At 36.3% G+C, this 21,641-nt stretch overlaps 1 long non-coding RNA gene across 1 annotated transcript; it reads left to right on the top strand.

Annotated features, from left to right (window-relative positions):
• The first annotated feature begins 12,866 nt into the window (after positions 1–12,866).
• On the top strand, positions 12,867–14,275 carry LOC113466392. The gene is made up of 3 exons (XR_003390795.1): positions 12,867–13,102; positions 13,475–13,527; positions 13,992–14,275. It is a non-coding gene; the product is annotated as an uncharacterized LOC113466392 (long non-coding RNA).
• Positions 14,276–21,641: the final 7,366 nt, after the last annotated feature.

Here is a 21,641-nt window from a genome sequence, read left to right as displayed (position 1 = left end):
GAACTACATGATTATGAATTATGAGTATTTATGAGTGTCACATAAAAGGTTAAAAAAGTAAAGTAAGTAGTAAATAAGTAATGCAAGTATCTACAGATATAGAAAATGTAGAAGAGTGGCAAAGTGTTTGTTAGGTCGGGTTCCATTCAGAAGGTCAGGTTCGATTTCCAACAGCAATAAAGAAATTGCAGGTACCTGGTACCCTCCTAGGGAGGTACCCATCCTTTAGGGCTGTTTGCCCCTAGACCTATAAGCCTCAGATTGGGCTTTTTGTGTATGGAGTTAAGCTTTCCTAGGTATGTATATGGTATATGTATGTAGTACCTACTCAAGTTTCAAATGTTAATATTTTAAGGAGCATCCTACATAATAAAATAATATAAAGCAAATCTGAGCACTAGGCTTCTTTGGAATACAAAAGTGAATTTGAATTAATCTCAGATTTAACGAAACAAAAACCCACATGAAACAGGAGTAAGGGAGGGAGAGAAAGGGGGAGGAAGAGAAAGTAAGAAGGAGAAGAGGAAGATGAAGAAGTGGAGAAGGAAGAGAAAGAAGAAGAGGGAGGAGTAATATTTTAAGGAGCATCCTACATAATAAAATAATATAAAGCAAATCTGAGCACTAGGCTTCTTTGGAATACAAAAGTGAATTTGAATCTCAGGTTTAACGAAACAAAAACCCACATGAAACAGGAGTAAGGGAGGGAGAGAAAGGGGGAAGAAGAGAAAGTAAGAAGGAGAAAAAGGAAGATGAAGAAGTGGAGAAGGAAGAGAAAGAAGAAGAGGGAGGAATAGGTTTGGAATACAAAAGTGAATTTGAATCTCAGGTTTAACGAAACAAAAACCCACATGAAACAGGAGTAAGGGAGGGAGAGAAAGGGGGAGGAAGAGAAAGCAAGAAGGAGAAAAAGGAAGATGAAGAAGTGGAGAAGGAAGAGAAAGAAGAAGAGGGAGGAGTAGGGAGATAAAGAGGACGAGGAGGAAAAGATAACTTTGTTGCTCATAAATTACGTAAGCCAAGTCTTGTGTAATTCGATTAACATTTCTATCCAACACAAACAGATAAAATGCTCAGCTGGGAACTTTGTATAATTTGTTGTTACAGATTCAGCAGAGCTGAAATTTTTTCGTCCTCACCCAGAGAAAAGAGCTCCCACTCTTGTGTAATTCGATTAACATTTCTATCCAACACAAACAGATAAAATGCTCAGCTGGGAACTTTGTATAATTTGTTGTTACAGATTCTGTAGAGCTGAAATTTTTTCGTCCTCACCCAGAGAAAAGAGCTCCCACCTTACTCTTTTCACTCGAAGGCTGCGTTCCATTGGACAGGACTGGATATTCTATTAAGGTGTCGTATTCTAAGTAAGGTCCAGACATAGTCGACAGGCCGTAAATCGACATCGATTCACAATAAATTCACATCGAACAATAGTTGATCGGCATCGATCAAGGGCCGTCCACTATGTGTGTACACACCTTTAGAATCGATTCGTATTCTAAGTAAGGTCCAGACATAGTCGACAGGCCGTAAATCGACATCGATTCACAATAAATTCACATCGAACAATAGTTGATCGCCATCGATCAAGGGCCGTCGACTAGAGCTCCCACCTTACTCTTTTCACTCGAAGGCTGCTGTTCCATTGGACAGGACTGGATATTCTATTAAGGTGTCGTATTCTAAGTAAGCTCCAGACACAGTCGACAGGCCGTAAATCGACATCGATTCACAATAAATTCACATCGAACAATAGTTCATCGGCATCGATCAAGGGCCGTCCACTATGTGTGGACACACCATTAGAATCGATGTTCAAAGTTCGTGATGTCAGAGATACATACCCTTTGGACGCCCAGAAACAAAATCTGGCCTCCTTTGATACAACCGGACCCTGATGGTCACTGCTGGATTGTCAAAATCCATCTTTTCCGGTCAATCATCCAAAATCCCGTTTTTTTTTTACGTTTTAGGTCGCTTGTCCCGTTTTGGGCTGAAAATGATCTGGCAACCCTAGTGTGGACACAACATTAGAATCGCTGATGAAAGTTCGTGATGTCAGTGATACATACCCTTTGGACGCCCAGAAACAAAATCTGGCCTCCTTTGATACAACCGGGCCCTGATGGTCACTGCTGGATTGTCAAATCCATCTTTTCCCGTCATATTCAATGTCGTAACAATTTTCTTCGTAATACCTTCTGCAGGATTTTCTAATCAACGGAGTGCTTTACAAAACATATATTTCTTTTCAGGAAAAAAAAGAAAAGAAAAAATCGTCAGAACTCTAATACCGAAATGACACAAATGCGGAAATGTTTCACATGAGCTGACTGCTAATAATACTAACTTGATATATGGAAAAATACATAGAGGTGAGGTCAGTATTAATATGTGTGCTGTAAGGTCCCCTGTAAAAACACTCTCAGGCACTTACTAAAATATGTATAAAGTTTGGTGTGTAATTTAGAGTGTAGGATAAACTTTTTATATTTAAATATGTATACGAGTTAATAGTTAATATACGTCCTCGTATTGGTCGACCATCTGTTGATAAACAAAAGTAGACCATGGACCTAAGCCCTAAAGAGTATATCAATGCTTTTTTCCAGAAAAAAAAGAAGTTTTTCGGGAGAATTTCTGCCTACAATAAAATTGTGCATTAACGCCACGTGCCAGAGATTAATGAGATTGTTCTGAGAATACTCAAGCACAAAATATGAAATATGTTCAAACTGCCTGCCTATCGATGAAACTTTTGCCAAACGTCTGTTCTTGGCCTGTTTTTGCTCATGAAGCCGAAGCAATAGGAAACTTACCGTAAACCCCAAGAAATGTCAAAGATAACAAGACAGCTTGATGAAAACCGTGGGAAACCCCTGTCAGAAAACAACCTGAGTTGCATTCACACACAGTCCCTATTGGTACTTATCTATATGTGGAATTGAAAAAGTTATTAGCCACAAGCCGAGAGAAAGTGGGTCAGATGTGTGATAGGTAACTTTAATTGAAGACCAATAAAAATTTATTGGAAAAATTACTGTGGAAACGAGATATGTAGGTAGTCGCTCTCGACCTTAAAGAAAAATAACAAGGAAATGGAATTTTTTATGATTTCTTCATTTTCAAAGGGGGTCAGAGTGGGGTGATGGATGTAATCAATGAAGAAATGGAATTGGAAACTTTCAATCAAATTAAAAATGGACCACAATTTTTTATTCGATGGATTTTTGTTCATAGATGTTTGAATTAAATCGTGTCCAAATTCCTGCTGGGGAAAAATGTACTAGGACGACACCGAAGCGAATACAATAGTCCGTCCCTTATACCTTTTTATTACTATTGTAATAATAAAGGAAGGACGGACTAAAAAGGGACGAAAAATGCGGAGGCAGAAAATAAACCTGAAAACACAAACAGAAGGGAATTGTACCTACAAATAAATAAAATCAGCATGGTCAATTGGTCAGATGGTCACAGGGTGTTAAGCGAAAGATAAGATAAAGCCCCTTGTAATTGAAAAAGGGACGAAAAATGCGGAGGCAGAAAATAATACCCCGCAAAATTTATTAATAGAGGAAAAATACGTTTTGGTCATTTGAGGCTAAAGAAGGTATACCTACATATAAAATTTTGAAAATGCCAGATAAAAATAGGGGCAGGTAGTTACCTAAACTTAAGCATATAAAATAAATTTAACCGGAAGACAAGTTTCAGTAAATAGAAAAAAAACAACTCTAGAGGGAAGAGAGAAAAGGTAAAGAGCAAAACTCTCATAAAATATTAACTGAAAAGTTTGCACCTACAAGGTGTAAGTGTAAGTAACTATTTTGGGAGCAAACATTTAAACCAAATCTAAATGTCAATATGTGTGAATACAAATGAGGAGAAAAATTTCAGGACAACACAGAATAAGGATCCAGAAATATGTATGCTGTATGTATCTAAATATTTTAATTTTCTTTCAAAAGTGTGACAGGTACCAGCTACTACAGACTACAGATAAAGAAGCTAAGAATAAGGATCCAGAAATATGTATGCTGTATGTATCTAAATATTTTAATTTTCTTTCAAAAGTGTGACAGGTACCAGCTACTATAGATAAAGAAGCTCGAGTTTCGTACATAAAACCTCGGTCCTACAGCTCCAAAAAATATTTACCTATTGGTCGCTAAAGAGATGTGGAATAAAGGATATCCAAAATTGTTCTATCTCAAGAAACCCGATCCCCTTTTGTCTCTTGTCCTACCCTGTATTATTTGAAGAAACGCCCCTGTGTCTTTATGAACTTAAGCAAAAGGGAAAGATAGCAGTAAAGGGTAGAAGTAGTTGGGAATTTGGGAAGAATAGGGGGAGAAAGCTATAAATACCAAATGAAGAGGACTTATTTATTTAAGTTTTGTGTTATTTGCGTTCTAGACTTGATTAAAAATAATAATAACCCTTGGACTTCGGTCACATTGAAGTGCCTTGGACCTTCAAGTCCTTATTTACCCATTTTTTCCAAACCAGCATATCACTGTTGTCACTACTATTGATGCCTAATTAGGAAGTTATTACAACTTATTATTACAAAATTACAATGTGTTTACTTTCTTTATGTAATTTGTCAAGATTTTTCTACAGAAATACTCCTACAAAAAATAGTAGTTCCACTGACACAATTAAAGCCTTCAAGATCCAAGCATCCAAGAAGCACATTGGAAATGAAATCATATTAATGCTTATACTTCATTCAAAATTATTAGAAAACATTGTTACAATAAAGAGTTCCATAACTTTCGGATCGGATATGTTTGCCCTCTTCCCTTCAAATTTATCATTTCGCTTTGTTCTTTCCATTTTTCATTTGTGAACGAGAATTTCTTCATATCTTATTCATACATACGATATTTTATCATGTACTTATTTCATATTTTGCAAAATTTATTAATAGAGGAAAAATACGTTTTGGTCATTTGAGGCTAAAGAAGGTATACCTACATATAAAATTTTGAAAATGCCAGATAAAAATAGGGGCAGGTAGTTACCTAAACTTAAGCATATAAAATAAATTTAACCGGAAGACAAGTTTCAGTAAATAGGTGATCAACTGATCATAAACATGGAAAGAAATACAAAACAATTTGTTGTGTAAATAATACTCGTTCACCCCGTATCGTTTGCATAAACATCGAAGAAGTTATGTATGCTTTGGGGAAAAAAGTCAATTTTTCAGTCTGGTGCTACAGTAATGCACGTCGGAAAGTACCGTCAATATATGTACTCCTATATTCAACCTATGTGTTACATACACTTTCACATATATGCTACTTCGTATTGTCTATCTTTTATTGCCTTTACAGTTTTCTACTCTTTCCTTTAGCTGTTCTACATTATACTTTCCTTTTACACTCTTCTCAGAGCTTTCTATAAACTTGTTCTCTGTCAAAAGGTAATTTTGACGTTGATGAAACAAGTACATATATCTAAAACTATTTTATTCGATTAATACATGAATGTGTCAAAGGCTATTTTCCGTAACTGGTGATGTAATGGGATTGCCCTTCTTTGACAGTTGACAATCATCAACATTAGCTTAGCTTTGAGCTCTAGTATTTATTTGTACTTCCAAATGAAGCACCATTGTACCTATGTATAACTTCAAAACATTTTACTTCCTTCTCAGAGCTTTCTATAAACTTGTTCTCTGTCAAAAGGTAATTTTGACGTTGATGAAACAAGTATATCTAAAACTATTTTATTCGATTAATACATGAATGTGTCAAAGGCTATTTTCCGTAACTGGTGATGTAATGGGACCGATTGGCCTTCTTTGACAATTGACAATAGAATTATCAACATTAGCTTTGAGCTCTAGTATTTGTACTTCCAAATGAAGCACCATTGTACCTATGTATAACTTCAAAACATTTTACTTTTAAAGATTGGACATTTCCTTTAAACTTTGCTTTGAAAATAAATAATTATACAAAGGTGTTTTTCCCAAGTCAGTATTGACTTCTAAGAAAGGGCAAGCATACAGGCTTTCTAGAGTTTCTATAGTCCCGAAGGCAATCGTCGATCGCCTTCTACTTCTCAGAGCTTTCTATAAACTTGTTCTCTGTCAAAAGGTAATTTTGACGTTGATGAAACAAGTATATCTAAAACTATTTTATTCGACAATACATGAATGTGTCAATGGCTATTTTCCGTAACTGGTGATGTAATGGGACCGATTGCCCTTCTTTGACAGTTGACAATAGAATCATCAACATTAGCTTTGAGCTCTAGTATTTATTTGTACTTCCAAATGAAGCACCATTGTGCCTATGTATAACTTCAAAACATTTTACTTTTAAAGATTGGACATTTCCTTAAAACTTTGCTTTGAAAATAAATAAATATACAAAGGTGTTTTTCCCAAGTCAGTATTGACTTCTAAGAAAGGGCAAGCATACAGGCTTTCTAGAGTTTCTATAGTCCCGAAGGTAATCGTATATCACCTTCTAGCTTCTGGATTGGACATTTCCTTTAAACTTTGCTTTGAAAATAAATAATTATACAAAGGTGTTTTTCCCAAGTCAGTATTGACTTCTAAGAAAGGACAAGCATACAGGCTTTCTAGAGTTTCTATAGTCCCGAAGGTAATCGTATATCACCTTCTAGCTTCTAGACCATTAGTGTGATCCGGTTATGCACAGATATAATTAGGACCATAAATCATTGAAGTACCGACTATCTATATCACTGCTTCCGGCATCAAACTAACCCTGGTTTCTATAGATATGTATCTACAGATAGGCAAAACTTCAAATGGGTAGATAACAACTAGCACACTAGCAGTGTGAGAGGCCTAGACACTCCAATCTGCAATGGTAATGCTCATACTTGAAACCTAGGAGCTAGGAGCACTTGCCAATAATGAGTCGCGCCTTAGATAACAACTAGCACACTAGCAGTGTGAGAGGCCTAGACACTCCAATCTGCAATGGTAATGCTCATACTTGAAACCTAGGAGCTAGGCGCACTTGCCAATAATGAGTCGCGCCTCCAAGCAATCATTCCTGAGAATTTGTGTCAGTTGGGTCGTAAAATTTATCGTAAACAAAAGTACAAGACGTAAAAACAACCGAGTAAAGGATAAAAAATTTAAACGATCTTAAGTGGATTTTTTTATGGTCGCCCGTAAAAACAACCGAGTAAAGGATAAAAAATTTAAACGATCTTAAGTGGATTTTTTTATGGTCGCCCATCAAGTAAAAGAAAAAGTGATAATAATTGGGTCGGTATACTACACTATTCAGATATCTTAGTTTGATTCGAACTAGGTTTCGCATGATGAACACTCTCAGGTCTTGGGACACTCCTTAAACAATACTTGGAAACACACACCGACTAATGGTAGTTGTAGAAAGTTACCACTCCGATGACAAATACGGGTTCATAATTGCAGACATAAGCATCTAGAACTAGACCTACTGAAAGAGTGAATGACTTTTACGGTACAATACTACACTATTCAGATATCTTAGTTTGATTCGAACTAGGTTTCGCATGATGAACACTCTCAGGTTTTGGGACACTCCTTAAACAATACTTGGAAACACACACCGTGGTAGTTGTAGAAAGTTACCACTCCGATGACAAATACGGGTTCATAATTGCAGACATAAGCATCTAGAACTAGACCTACTGAAACTGCAATGATTTCTTAAGTTTCTAATTTTACAGAGGAACTGCACGTACCTACTGGTTGCAATTACAGCAAGGTATCTGCGTTGAATACTTCTAGCCGTGTTTACAATATTGACTGAAGAGTGAAGATTGTATTTACAAAAGGCCTTATTCTGGTAACAACTCAGATTTCACCTGAACAACTAGAGAGATAATCAAGTGAGCAAGATTGGAAAGTTCAGCAACCAAGAGAATGATCTAGTGAGGAAATTGAATATTTTTAAGAAGGGAAAAGAAAGACTCACGATAACAAAATGGAACAAATTAACTGTCATTCAAAATCTTCACACGCATATACAAAGATAGTTTGCAATCTTAATTTAGTAGGTAGGTAAGTATCATTCTATGTATAAATTAATATTAGCCGGGATTGTTGAAATCTCATACAATCAACAGCTGAATATGGAACGTGAGTTTTTCAATCCATTTATCTACTAAACTACAGAGTTTTGAGTGATCAATAAATAATCAAGTGCTTTAAAAAAGACAACAATACCTAGGTAATACCTATAGGCCGGGATTGTTGAAATCTCATACAATCAACAGCTGAATATGGAACGTGAGTTTTTCAATCCATTTATCTACTAAACTACAGAGTTTTAGAGTGATAAGTAAATAATCAAGTGCTTTAAAATAGACAACAATACCTAAGTAATACCTATAGCCTATAGCTCTCATCTGCCTATTATCCTGCCTGCATGAAATACAGATCAGAATGCTCAGATTCAAATTGGTCTAGTCTAGGATCTGTAGGATGAGTGACAAGTGACTTTACTGAAGCCCCGTCAGCAATATGTCGTTGACGCTTTTATCCTGAGAGGCCCCGTCAGCGATATGTCGTTGAAGCTTTTATCCTGAGGGCCCTGTCAACGATACATCGCTGACATCGCGGGCCTGAGGGTATACACCACCATTTCATGCTGGGCAGTCGCTGCTGGAAGGTATGTATGAAGATCGAACAGCTATTTAGTCGTTTCTGCATCTCTTTGGTCGATGATACTTCGAGCATTTTTAATGGTCCTGTTAGCAGTTAGAGCGATCTTGTATTTGCTAATACATACGCTTGGATTGACTTTTATTACCAAAGGGCAGTAGATTGTTTCTTCTCAGTAGAACTAGAAGTACAGTCTCCTCGCCAAGATTGATGATATGAATCTCTGCATTGAGAACATCAGAACATGCTGCAGTTCTGTAGTTCTGCTGAGTGCAATACACCTCAGAATTCTCAGATTCAAATTGGTCTAGTCTAGGATCTGTAGGATGAGTGACAAGTGACTTTACCAATACACCTCAGAATTCTCAGATTCAAATTGGTCTAGTCTAGGATCTGTAGGATGAGTGACAAGTGACTTTACCCATTGTTGTCTTGGCTCTTGGGCATGAATTGATTTGCCTTGCAGACTTGCTAGTTGCTCTCACTCTCAGGACTGGATGTCTAGTACAGTTACTATTACGGACAATGGGTCCATTATGATCATTGATGAGTACTTTTTTATTTTCTAGGGTCATTTTGATCATGAATTACTGATCACATTGTCACCGTGATCGATTTTCTAGTTTTCTGGCATGAATGATGGGTATACTTTACAGATTTTTAGCACGTCTACACTCTACATGCATGCACCTTGCTTCGTGGCATGAATTGATTTGCCTCGCAGACTTGCTAGTTGCTCTCAGGACTGGATGTCTAGTACAGTTACTATTACGGACAATAGGTCCATTCTGATCATTGATGAGTACTTTTTTTTATTTTCTAGGGTCATTTTGATCATGAATTACTGATCACATTGTCACCGTGATTGATTTTCTCGTTTTCTGGCATGAATGATGGGTATACTTTACAGATTTTTAGCACGTCTACCAATGCATGTAGAGTACATGCATTGGTGATTCGGTGCACCTTGCTTTGCCTTGGCCAAGTTCCCAGTAACAAGGGCCATTGCATTGACTAGTTAGGGGCTTTACTGTAGCTATTTCTATGCCTTTCTGTGTGACAAGTTGTATCCATTTTCGCTGCGGCGGCTGCGGTTTACGGTCAAGTTGTATTAGCTTTTGCCAAGCGAGGTGCGAGGCTTAGACTCACACTCCACGCTGAGGTGTTGAGTAGCAGAGTCATTATCTTCAAGTATTGGAATTATGAGGACATCCATTTTTACCAGCTTCCTGCTTTCCCGGAGGTCAGGTAGCACCCACAATTGGATTGTCGATTCTGAAATTATGAAAGTTCCAGAGTTTTCATACAATTACGATTTTCCCGACACTCACAATTATGATCATTGATGAGTACTTTTTTATTTTCTAGGGTCATTTTGATCATGAATTACTGATCACATTGTCACCGTGATCGATTTTCTCGTTTTCTGGCTTGAATGATGGGTATACTTTACAGATTTTTAGCACGTCTACACTCTACATGCATTGGTGATTCAGTGCACCTTGCTTCGCCTTGGCCAAGTTCCCAGTAACGAGGGCCATTGCATTGACCAGTTAGGGGCTTTACTGTAGCTATTTCTATGCCTTTCTGTGTGACAAGTTGTATCCATTTTCGCTGCGGTTTACGGTCAAGTTGTATTAGTTTTTGCCAAGCGAGGTGCGAAGCTTACTCCACGCTGAGTTGTTGAGTAGCAGAGTCATTATCTTCAAGTATTTGAATTATGAGGACATCCATTTTTACCAGCTTGCTGCTTTCCCGGAGGTTAGGTAGCACCCACAATTGCTGCCTTTCTGTGTGACAAGTTGTATCCATTTTCGCTGCGGTTTACGGTCAAGTTGTATTAGTTTTTGCCAAGCGAGGTGCGAAGCTTAGACTCACACTCCACGCTGAGCGCTGAGTTGTTGAGTAGCAGAGTCATTATCTTCAAGTATTGGAATTATGACAATTGGATTGTCTATTCTGAAATTATGAAAGTTCCAGAGTTTTCATACGATTACGATTTTCCCGACACTCACGTAGTTTCTGTGTAAATAGAAAAAAGTCTCATTTAAAGTTGTTCTTGAAGCAGACACTAGTAATTTCTTGAGGTTTTTCCAGCAAAGCTCCACATAGAAACCTCAAGTTGGCATTACGTGACAAGATTTATTTTATGTCTCGCAGTTTCCTCTGCTTTATTTTCAGTCATATACGTCTGAATGTGTGCATCACAATGTAGCTCATATACTCGTTTGTGTAAATAGAAAAAAGTCTCATTTAAAGTTGTTCTTGAAGCAGACACTAGTAATTTCTTGAGGTTTTTCCAGCAAAGCTCCACATATAAACCTCAAGTTGGCATTACGTGACAAGATTCATTTTAAGTCTCGCAGTTTCCTCTGCTTTATTTTCAGTCATATACGTCTGAATGTGTGCATCACAATGTAGCTCATATACTCGTCCTTTTTTTTCCATTACTACAAGAAATGTTTCATACAATAATGATTTAATAATAGTGCTTGTCATACTTTTAAAATTACTTTTTTCCTAGCCTAGCAGTCTTTTAGTCTTCCTGACTTTCAAGTCGTCATGCAGGTTCGTGTATGCTGGGTTAAAAGTAATTTCATCTCTGTTGACAGGTCTTTTAATTTCAAACCGAATTAGATACGTAATTCACGCAATTACGCGAGAATAAGAACGGAAAGAAACCGTGAATCTTTTGAAGGAGAACTTTGGTTCATCCAAGACCTTATCTTTCCAAGTTGGCTACGTACATTAATAATAGTGCTTGTCATACTTTTAAAATTACTTTTTTCCTAGCCTAGCAGTCTTTTAGTCTTCCTGACTTTCAAGTCGTCATGCATGTTCGTGTATGCTGGGTTAAAAGTAATTTCATCTCTGTTGACAGGTCTTTTAATTTCAAACCAAATTAGATACGTAATTCACGCAATTACGCGAGAATAAGAACGGAAAGAAAGCGTGAATCTTTTGAAGGAGAACTTTGGTTCATCCAAGACCTTATCTTTCCAAGTTGGCTACGTTCTAGAGTTTACAAAGGTGTTTTTCCCAAGTCAGTATTGACTTCTAAGAAAGGGCAAGCATACAGGCTTTCTAGAGTTTCTATAGTCGTTTTTCCCAAGTCAGTATTGACTTCTAAGAAAGGGCAAGCATACAGGCTTTCTAGAGTTTCTATAGTCCCAAAGGCAATCGTCTATCGCCTTCTAGGCCATTAGTGTGATCTGGTTATGCACAGATATAATTAGGACCATAAATCATTGAAGTACCGACTATCTATATCACTGCTTCCGGCATCAACACTGGTTTCTATAGATATGTATCTACAAATAGGCAAAACTTCAAATGGGTAGATACGCAATTCAGTGTAATTGCCACATCAGCTCCACCTTACAACTAGCAGTGTGAGAGTCCTAGACACTCCAATCTGCAATGGTAATGCTCATACTTGAAACCTAGGAGCTAGGAGCACTTGCCAATAATGGGTCGCGCCTCTTTCCTTGAAGGCATGCTGGTATGTACTTCAGATGAGTTCATTTCACATTGGATATTGGCAATATACTTACACAAGTGATCTGGTTTCGATTTCCCAATCTGCCGTTAAGGCCACAAACTAATTATGTGGGCTCATATACCGCAACGTTTCTATGTGAGACCCGCGACATTTTTTTCTCAGTGCGTCAAGTAGAAGAAAAAGTGATAATAATTGGGTCGGCTCGTAAACAAAAGTACAAGACGTAAAAACAACCGAGTAAAGGATAAAAAATTTAAACGATCTTAAGTGGATTTTTTTATGGTCGCCCGTCAAGTAGAAGAAAAAGTGATAATAATTGGGTCGGTAGCGATTGCAAAACACCTTTACAAGAAGCTAAGGATAATAAACCTACTTAAGGTAGAATCAGATCAAACTATAATCCAAAGAGCTTATACGATCAGCTTGACAAACATTTTCGAGAAAATGCTAACAATGCGGAAACTCAAAACCGTGATAAGCAAATAAATCCACCCACCGCGCACCGAAAGGTAAACATTATTGTTGATTCGCCCTGAAGAATCAGATCAAACTATAATCCAAAGAGCTTATACGATCAGCTTGACAAACATTTTCGAGAAAATGCTAACAATGCGGAAACTCAAACCAGTGATAAGCAAATAAATCCACCCACCGCGCACCGAAAGGTAAACATTATTGTTGTTTCGCCCTGAAAAAAAAGAGGTTAGTCAATGAAAAGGGAAAATAAATACCTGGGCCAAAATCTTCCCCTTCGTTCTCGTGAAATTTAGGCAACTTTCAGATGCTGTTAGAATCACCCATTTCACTCACGTCTAACAAAACGTGTTAAACCTAAACCAGAAATCATCTTAGCAATTAATTTCAAGGTATTCTAATCGGTTTTATTGATGGAAGAAAGACAATGAAAACATTGATTTATTGAACAAGATAAACAATAGATTAGTTAGGTAAGTACTTGAATAAATTTAGGCAACTTTCAGATGCTGTTAGAATCACCCATTTCACTCACGTCTAACAAAACGTGTTAAACCTAAACCAGAAATCATCTTGGCAATTAATTTCAAGGTATTCTAATCGGTTTTATTGATGGGAGAAAATAAATACCTGGGCCAAAATCTTCCCCTTCGTTCTCGTGAAATTTAGGCAACTTTCAGATGCTGTTAGGATCACCCATTTCACTCACGTCTAACAAAACGTGTTAAACCTAAACCAGAAATTATCTTGGCAATTAATTTCAAGGTATTCTAATCGGTTTTATTGATGGGCGAAGACAATGAAAACATTGATTTATTGAGCAAGATAAACAATAGATTAGTTAGGTAAGTACTTGAATATAATGAGATATTAGCGAAGTCATTAGAGAACTGGATAGGTAAGTCTTTAGCGACGGGAAATACGTAATTATTTAATTAATTCTGTTATTCGGTATTATTCAATGTAGGTACTGAATAGTATTGAAAATATTAAAGACGCACAGATATCACTGAAAGCACGTACAACCATTCAAAGAATAGGTCTTTAAGTTAAATCTCCACTGTACGTTCAACATTAAAATTGTTATTAATAAGAAACTGAACAATACAGAAAATAATGAGTTACCAACATGAAGTTTACGAACATTTAAAATTAAAAGTTATGCGTTAGCAACAAGCCCCCAAAAGGTTGTGCAAGTTTTCAACGCCAGCAAAAAAGGTTTACCACGGTAAAAGTAGAAAGGACCTACTTCACACACAAAAAACCGCTGCCAAATTAAAACTTTCCACGGAAAAGCTTGGAAAAAAAGGTTATTTAGGTACTTTGAAAAAATTGAGTTATTGTCATTAGAGAACTGGATAGGTAAGTCTTTAGCGACGGGAAATACGTAATTATTTAATTAATTCTGTTATTCGGTATTATTCAATGTACTGAATAGTATTGAAAATATTAAAGACGCACAGATATCACTGAAAGCACGTACAACCATTCAAAGAATAGGTCTTTAAGTTAAATCTCCACTGTACGTTCAACATTAAAATTGTTATTAATAAGAAACTGAACAATACAGAAAATAATGAGTTACCAACATGAAGTTTACGAACATTTAAAATTAAAAGTTATGCGTTAGCAACAAGCCCCCAAAAGGTTGTGCAAGTTTTCAACGCCAGCAAAAAAGGTTTACCACGGTAAAAGTAGAAAGGACCTACTTCACACACAAAAAACCGCTGCCAAATTAAAACTTTCCACGGAAAAGCTTGGAAAAAAGGTTATTTAGGTACTTTGAAAAAATTGAGTTATTAATTTAATTTTCGACGTAATAATTCCATCTGGCAAAAAGTTTCCTTCGTAATCTTCAGCAATTTATTTTTTAAAATACCAAAAGTTAGATATACTTCAATTATTTTAATCGCGGGAGAAACAGAAAAGGTAACTTTTCTCTCGAAAAATATTTTAACACTCGGAAGAACAATTTAATATAAGTGTGATGTATACCCGCTTTATTCCGTTTATTCGACAAGTTCACTCGGAGAACGCTATGACTAAACTGAAACTACTGAAAGACTGAAACTGAACGCTGAATGAGTTCTATGAAGTATGAACATAAACACTAGAATAAGTGGAATTCTAGAGGAATATTGAACAGACCTATACTAAACAAGGTATATACGCTTTTCCCGGAATGAAATTCCATGACTTTTACAGAAAATTTCCATGACTTTTCCCAGAAAAATAGGGGGCGGCGGCGGAGATACCTAAAAATTTATCTAAAATATTATCCCTTCATTTAAATAAAATATGCAATATGCAGAACATGAAGGAATATGAGGAGGAATGCGCCGCAGGCCATTTTTCGGAAAAAACTTGATATTTAATTTGAACTTTTAATCGCGGGAGAAACAGAAAAGGTAACTTTTCTCTCGAAAAATATTTTAACACTCGGAAGAACAATTTAATATAAGTGTGATGTGTATACCCGCTTTATTCCGTTTATTCGACAAGTTCACTCGGAGAACGCTATAACTAAACTGAAACTGAACGCTGAATGAGTTCTATGAAGTATGAACATAAACACTAGAATAAGTGGAATTCTAGAGGAATATTGAACAGACCTATACTAAACAAGGTACCTATATACGCTTTTCCCGGAATGAAATTCCATGACTTTTACAGAAAATTTCCATGACTTTTACAGAAAATTTCCATGACTTTTCCCAGAAAAATAGGGAGCGGCAGCGGAGATACCTAAAAATTTATCTAAAATATTATCCCTTCATTTAAATAAAATATGCAATATGCAGAACATGAAGGAATATGAGGGGGAATGCGCCGCAGGCCATTTTTCGGAAAAAACTTGATATTTAATTTGAACATTAATTTTTAATTTTTGACTGGGTGACAAATTCCATGACTTTTCCAGGTTTTCTTTAAATTTTCACGATTTTCCATGACTTTTCGGCCGATTTTCAGATTCCATGACTTTTTCAGGTTTTCGCGGCGGAGATACCTAAAAATTTATCTAAAATATTATCCCTTCATTTAAATAAAATATGCAATATGCAGAACATGAAGGAATATGAGGCGGAATGCGCCGCAGGCCATTTTTCGGAAAAAACTTGATATTTAATTTGAACATTTTTAATTTTTGACTGGATGACAAATTCCATGACTTTTCCAGGTTTTCTTTAAATTTTCACGATTTTCCATGACTTTTCGGCCGATTTTCAGATTCCATGACTTTTTCAGTTTTTCCAGGTCGCGTATAAACCCTGCTAAAGAACTCACTGAACTTACTCTACTAAATGTACTGAGGATTCTGAAATGCTTACATCCAATAGGAGAAGCGTTTATCGACGTACTGAAGATTCTGAAATTCTTACACCCAAGAAGCATTTATCGAATATACTCAGGTATAAACCCTGCTAAAGAACTCACTGAACTTACTCTACTAAATGTACTGAGGATTCTGAAATGCTTACATCCAATAGGAGAAGCGTTCATCGACGTACTGAAGATTCTGAAATTCTTACACCCAAGAAGCATTTATCGAATATACTCAGTATTGTAAAATGCTTATACCAAGAAACTATTCATCGAATTGGTTAGATAGAAGAAAGTAAGGGACCATCTTACTACAGAAGACTAGCAATAAATTCATAAAAATCGAACACACTAACGATGTGGTAAATCAACATTTATAGGATGGAAAACAACATAAAACTTGCAAGTAAAAGGAAATTTGATCAGAAAAAAAATATATACGTACACTCGAAGGTATTGTAGGGCACAAAGAAAACGAAAAAAAGCCAAACTTTCGCGCTTTTATGTCTTCTAGTAACCTTTTTCTAACACACTAACGATGTGGTAAATCAACATTTATAGGATGGAAAACAACATAAAACTTGCAAGTAAAAGGAAATTTGATCAGAAGAAGATGTCTTTTGTCCAGTGGCTGATTGTGGTGCTCGTTATAGTGTTTTCAATTCATTTAGACGACACTATATGAAACATCACAATTAATTCTAACACTGATTCTTCTTCAGTTATTAATTTGAGTACCAATAACGGTATTTGAGTACCAATAAACTTTTTCTAAAAAGCAGAAAGGGCAAATTTTTAAATTGTATCCACAGATTCTACAAAAGAACAATCTCTGATAGTCTCAGAGACAGTCAGAACAGTAATATTATCAGTGTTCCAGAATTGACACATGTGTGAGGTTGGATATTTTGGATTATCTTCTGATTGTTTGAATGGATTAACGGACATAGAAGAGAACAATATAACCGTCCAAATCCAAAACAATGGACAAAGAAAGTCACGGGGATCCAAAATGTAATGATAAAAATACAAAACAATAACAAAAATATGGACATGCACAATGAATTGGATCAGATTAGAATCATATGGTGCTAGTCGTCTGTTTTGTTTACTTTGTATGAAGCCATAGTGGCAAAGCTATCCCGGGGCGATCGTGTTGCTTTCATTCGACATCATATTAAATCACGTAATAACAAAACTGTAACAATACATACGTCTTATGTACGCTACGAGAAGGAATCAATAAATGCCCGTGATAGACTAACCAAAAACATAATAATGAGTGACTTCGACAATTTCTAATTGTTCAATTTCTATTTTTGCATACTTTTCTATTTTTATCTCTAGACTTCTGGCAAAATGATAACAGATAATATTTTTCGAGACCGATTTCAATCTAACAAGAATGACACGGCTGACCTAATTGCTGGACATGCTGAGAATCTCCTCTGCTGGCAATCATATTCATCTTTCCTTTCCAATTCTCAGACAATTGGAAATCAGACTTGGTTACTTCAGATACCCATGTGCTAGTCACCCGATTTTTCACCTCGCTTTCTGTCTTGACCCAATTTTCACCCGGTATAGGCAAGGACAGGAAAATGTTGGAAATTTTCATTTTCATAATTATATCAATCGTTACTTAAGCCGTTTGAAAGCCCTGAAACTCTGGACATAATAGGAGCTACATAGACTCACGTAAATTTGCATCTTCATCAGCTCTTTTATTTTATTTCATGTACGTATTTCTGGAATGAAACTCTTTCTGTCTTGACCCAATTTTCACCCGGTATAGGCAAGGACAGGAAAATGTTGGAAATTTTCATTTTCATAATTATATCAATCGTTAAGCCGTTTGAAAGCCCTGAAACTCTGGACATAATCTGAGCTACATAGACTCACGTAAATTTGCATCTTCATCAGCTCTTTTAATTTATTTCATGTACGTATTTCTGGAATGAAACAAAAAAAATTGTAAACTACCAGAAGGGACTTGAGTAACATGGATATCACAAGTGAATGACATAGTGGCAAAGCTATCCCGGGGCGATCGTGTTGCTTTCATTCGACGTCATATTAAATCACGTAATAACAAAACTGTAACAATACATATGTACGTCTACGCTACGAGAAGGAATCAATAAATGCCCGTGATAGACCAAGACTAAACTTTTAGTTAATTACCATTATCTTTAAGGTCGATGACACTTGACCTTCTCATTAACCTTCGTAAGTTCGTACTTTTAAGGAAGGTATGTATGAAGATCGAACAGCTATTCAGTCGTTTCTGCATCTCTTTGGTCGATGATACTCGAGCATTTTTAATGGTCCTGTTGTCCTGTTAGCAGTTAGAGCGATCTTGTATTTGCTAATACATACGCTTGGCTTGACTTTTATTACCAAAGGACAGGCATTAAGGCACAGGATTTTACGCATGTTTTTCTGTTTTTATGCCTGATAATTACACCGTACGCATGTCAAGTCATTAGAGAACTGGATAGGTAAGTCTTTAGCGACGGGAAATACGTAATTATTTAATTAATTCTGTTATTCGGTATTATTCAATGTAGTCAATTCTTTGTCCAAGTTGATGGTCTTCCAAGTTTTAATAGACCAATAGGTAATTGTTGTAGATCAGGGGTTCTCAACGTTTTCAAATCTGCGACAGCGCTTTCCTTTCAAAACGCTTCAACCATTTTTACATTCACCACAGTCTTAAATAATGCAACACTGAACAAGTGAACACTATAAAATGAACCCCTATTTGTTACCTCATAAGTTCTATTTTTTCCAGCTCAAGGAAGTCTTTAGGACCAAGAAAGTCAAGAATTTCCAGCTCAATACTACACTATTCAGATATCTTAGTTTGATTCGAACTAGGTTTCGCATGATGAACACTCTCAGGTCTTGGGACACTCCTTAAACAATGCTTGGAAACACACACCGACTAATGGTAGCTGTAGAAAGTTACCACTCCGATGACAAATACGGGTTCATAATTGCAGACATTGTGGACATTAGCATCTAGAACTAGAACTAGACCTACTGAAACTGCAATGATTTCTTCAGTTTCTAATTTTACAGAGGAACTGCACGTACCTACTGGTTGCAATTACAGCAAGGTATCTGCGTTGAATACTTCTAGCCGTGTTTACAATAATGACTGAAGAGTGAAGATTGTATTTACAAAAGGCCTTATTCTGGTAACAACTGAGATTTCACCTGAACAACTAGAGATATAATCAAGTGAACAAGATTGGAAAGTTCAGCAACCAAGAGAATGATTTAGCGAGGAAATTGAATATTTTTAAGACGGGAAAAGAAAGACTCACGATAACAAAATGGAACAAATTAACTGTCATTCAAGATCTTCACACGCATATACAAAGATAGTTTGCAATCTTAATTTAGTAGGTAGGTAAGTAAGTATCATTCTATGTATAAATTAATATTAGCCGGGATTGTTAAAATCTCATACAATCAACAGCTGAATATGGAACGTGAGTTTTTCACTCCATTTATCTACTAAAACTACAGAGTTTTAGAGTGATCAAATCAATAAATAATCAAGTGCTTTAAAAAAGACAACAATACCTAAGTAATACCTATAAAACACTATAAAATGAACCCCTATTTGTTACCTCATAAGTTCTATTTTTTCCAGCTCAAGGAAGTCTTTAGGACCAAGAAAGTCAAGAAAACAATTCGTATCTTTGTCACGTATCCTTTCCAGCTCAAGGAAGTCTTTAGGACCAAGAAAGTCAAGAAAACAATTCGTATCTTTGTCACGTATCTACGTATGGACTTTGTCCAGCCTGGAGGAGTAGAACGACTGAAAAAAATAAAGAGATATGCAAATTAGACTTTTTGTAACAGAGAAATGACATCGAATTAGATTTTGAATTGAAAAAGAAAAAAATCAGATAGGATGTAAATGAGATTTGCTAGTCCAAAACACCTACTTACATAATTATATCCGGATATTCCGGACGCATGCTCACAAGCTCATCACAAAAAATGTCGTTTGCCAATCAATAACTTTGGCAAGGTCATTGGAGTTAGCATCGACATTTGATATTCAAAACGGGCAGTCAACTGAAAAAAATAAAGGGATATGCAAATTAGAATTTTTGTAACAGAGAAATGACATCGAATTAGATTTTGAATTGAAAAAGAAAAAAAAATCAGATAGGATGTAAATGAGATTTGCTAGTCCAAATCACCTACTTACATAATTATGTATATCCGGATATTCCGGACGCATGCTCACAAGCTCATCACAAAAAATGTCGTTTGCCAATTAATACACTTTGATAAATTTTATCTTTAGGTAAAGTGGTACCGTTACCATTAATAGCATTTATTAAATAAGAAGTCCAGGTCCCTTCAAGCTTCGAATAACGGAGAAAATATTTTCCAACTTACACAATAAAGGATTCAAGGCTTGTGACATATGTGGCAGGCTCATCAAGCAGGGAGGGCTTGCTGCTCAGGGTAGAACGTACGGGTGTATGGCGGACGCAGTCTAATAGGTGTTTGACAGTTAGGTTTTCACCACAGGAACATAGAGGGGGCGTGGTTCTCTCAAAGTTTTTATGTTTAAATGGAATTTAGGGACTGAATTTTTACATTCTATTGCCTTTTACTTTCTATTTAGTTCAGAGCCATTTTCAGCACTCAATTACGTACGTATTAGGGTACATAACTACATATGTTATGCACATGTATATGTAGGTACGTTGAATTACGGGAGCATACGCTCGTCTGCAAGTGATATTTTAACATTAACACAGACGAAAGTTCATAATGTTGGGGTACCTATATCCATCAATTCCATCATATAACTTCAACTCATTTAATGAATCCCAATGGACTAGATAATAGAGGCTTATTGGATCCACAAGTAATAATTTTCCACTATTTGATTTCACTTTACCTACTGAGCAGGGTAATGCCATGATGTTAATCCTTGGACATCCAGGTCATTTAGGCACTCAGGTAAATGGAACCTACCATGAACATTGAGTAATGTTAACGAGAAAACTGCTCAATTGACTCATCCTTGTAACCCACATGGCAGAATAACAATCCGTAGGTATTGCTCAATATGATGATAACTATTTCAAAACTATTGATATCTAATAATAACCATAGCCATCATGAATAGTGTCAATGTGTCACCTATTGGAACACAGAAGCAACTTGAGCAACCAGACCTAGATGCTTTTTGCAAGAACATGGGTGAGTTAGGGAGGAGAAAATGTAGAAATAGAACCAAGTGTAGTCCACATACTAACTGATCTATTCGAAATGGCCCCAAGTCTTAACAGTAACCTAATCACACAGAGCAACCTGGAAGATTTTAAACACCAAGTCTTTTGCATGTATGTAGCTCCGATTTTAATAACTGAAGAAAGGACAATAATGGTCAGAGTCAGAACACAAATGAAAATTTGGTTTGACAAAGGGACTCTTCTCAATTTTCAGAACAGTCGCACTGACATAAACAGCAAGGTACAATCTATGAGTGCAGTTCTGCAAAAGATTGTAAAAAAATGCTCTATTGTTCTAAACTCACCAAGTCACCACAGCGCGCGCAATCCTGACACAATTTTTAATCTACCAACATTGTTGACATTTATAATAATGATCATTTTAATGAATACATCACAGAAGTGATTTCCTTGAAGG

Source organism: Diaphorina citri, unplaced genomic scaffold (assembly GCF_000475195.1).
Source record: "Diaphorina citri unplaced genomic scaffold, Diaci psyllid genome assembly version 1.1 scaffold259, whole genome shotgun sequence".
Classification (NCBI taxonomy): Eukaryota; Metazoa; Arthropoda; class Insecta; order Hemiptera; family Psyllidae; genus Diaphorina; species Diaphorina citri.
Note: the sequence above shows the minus strand (reverse complement) of the source record. Positions and strands in the feature narration are given on the sequence as shown.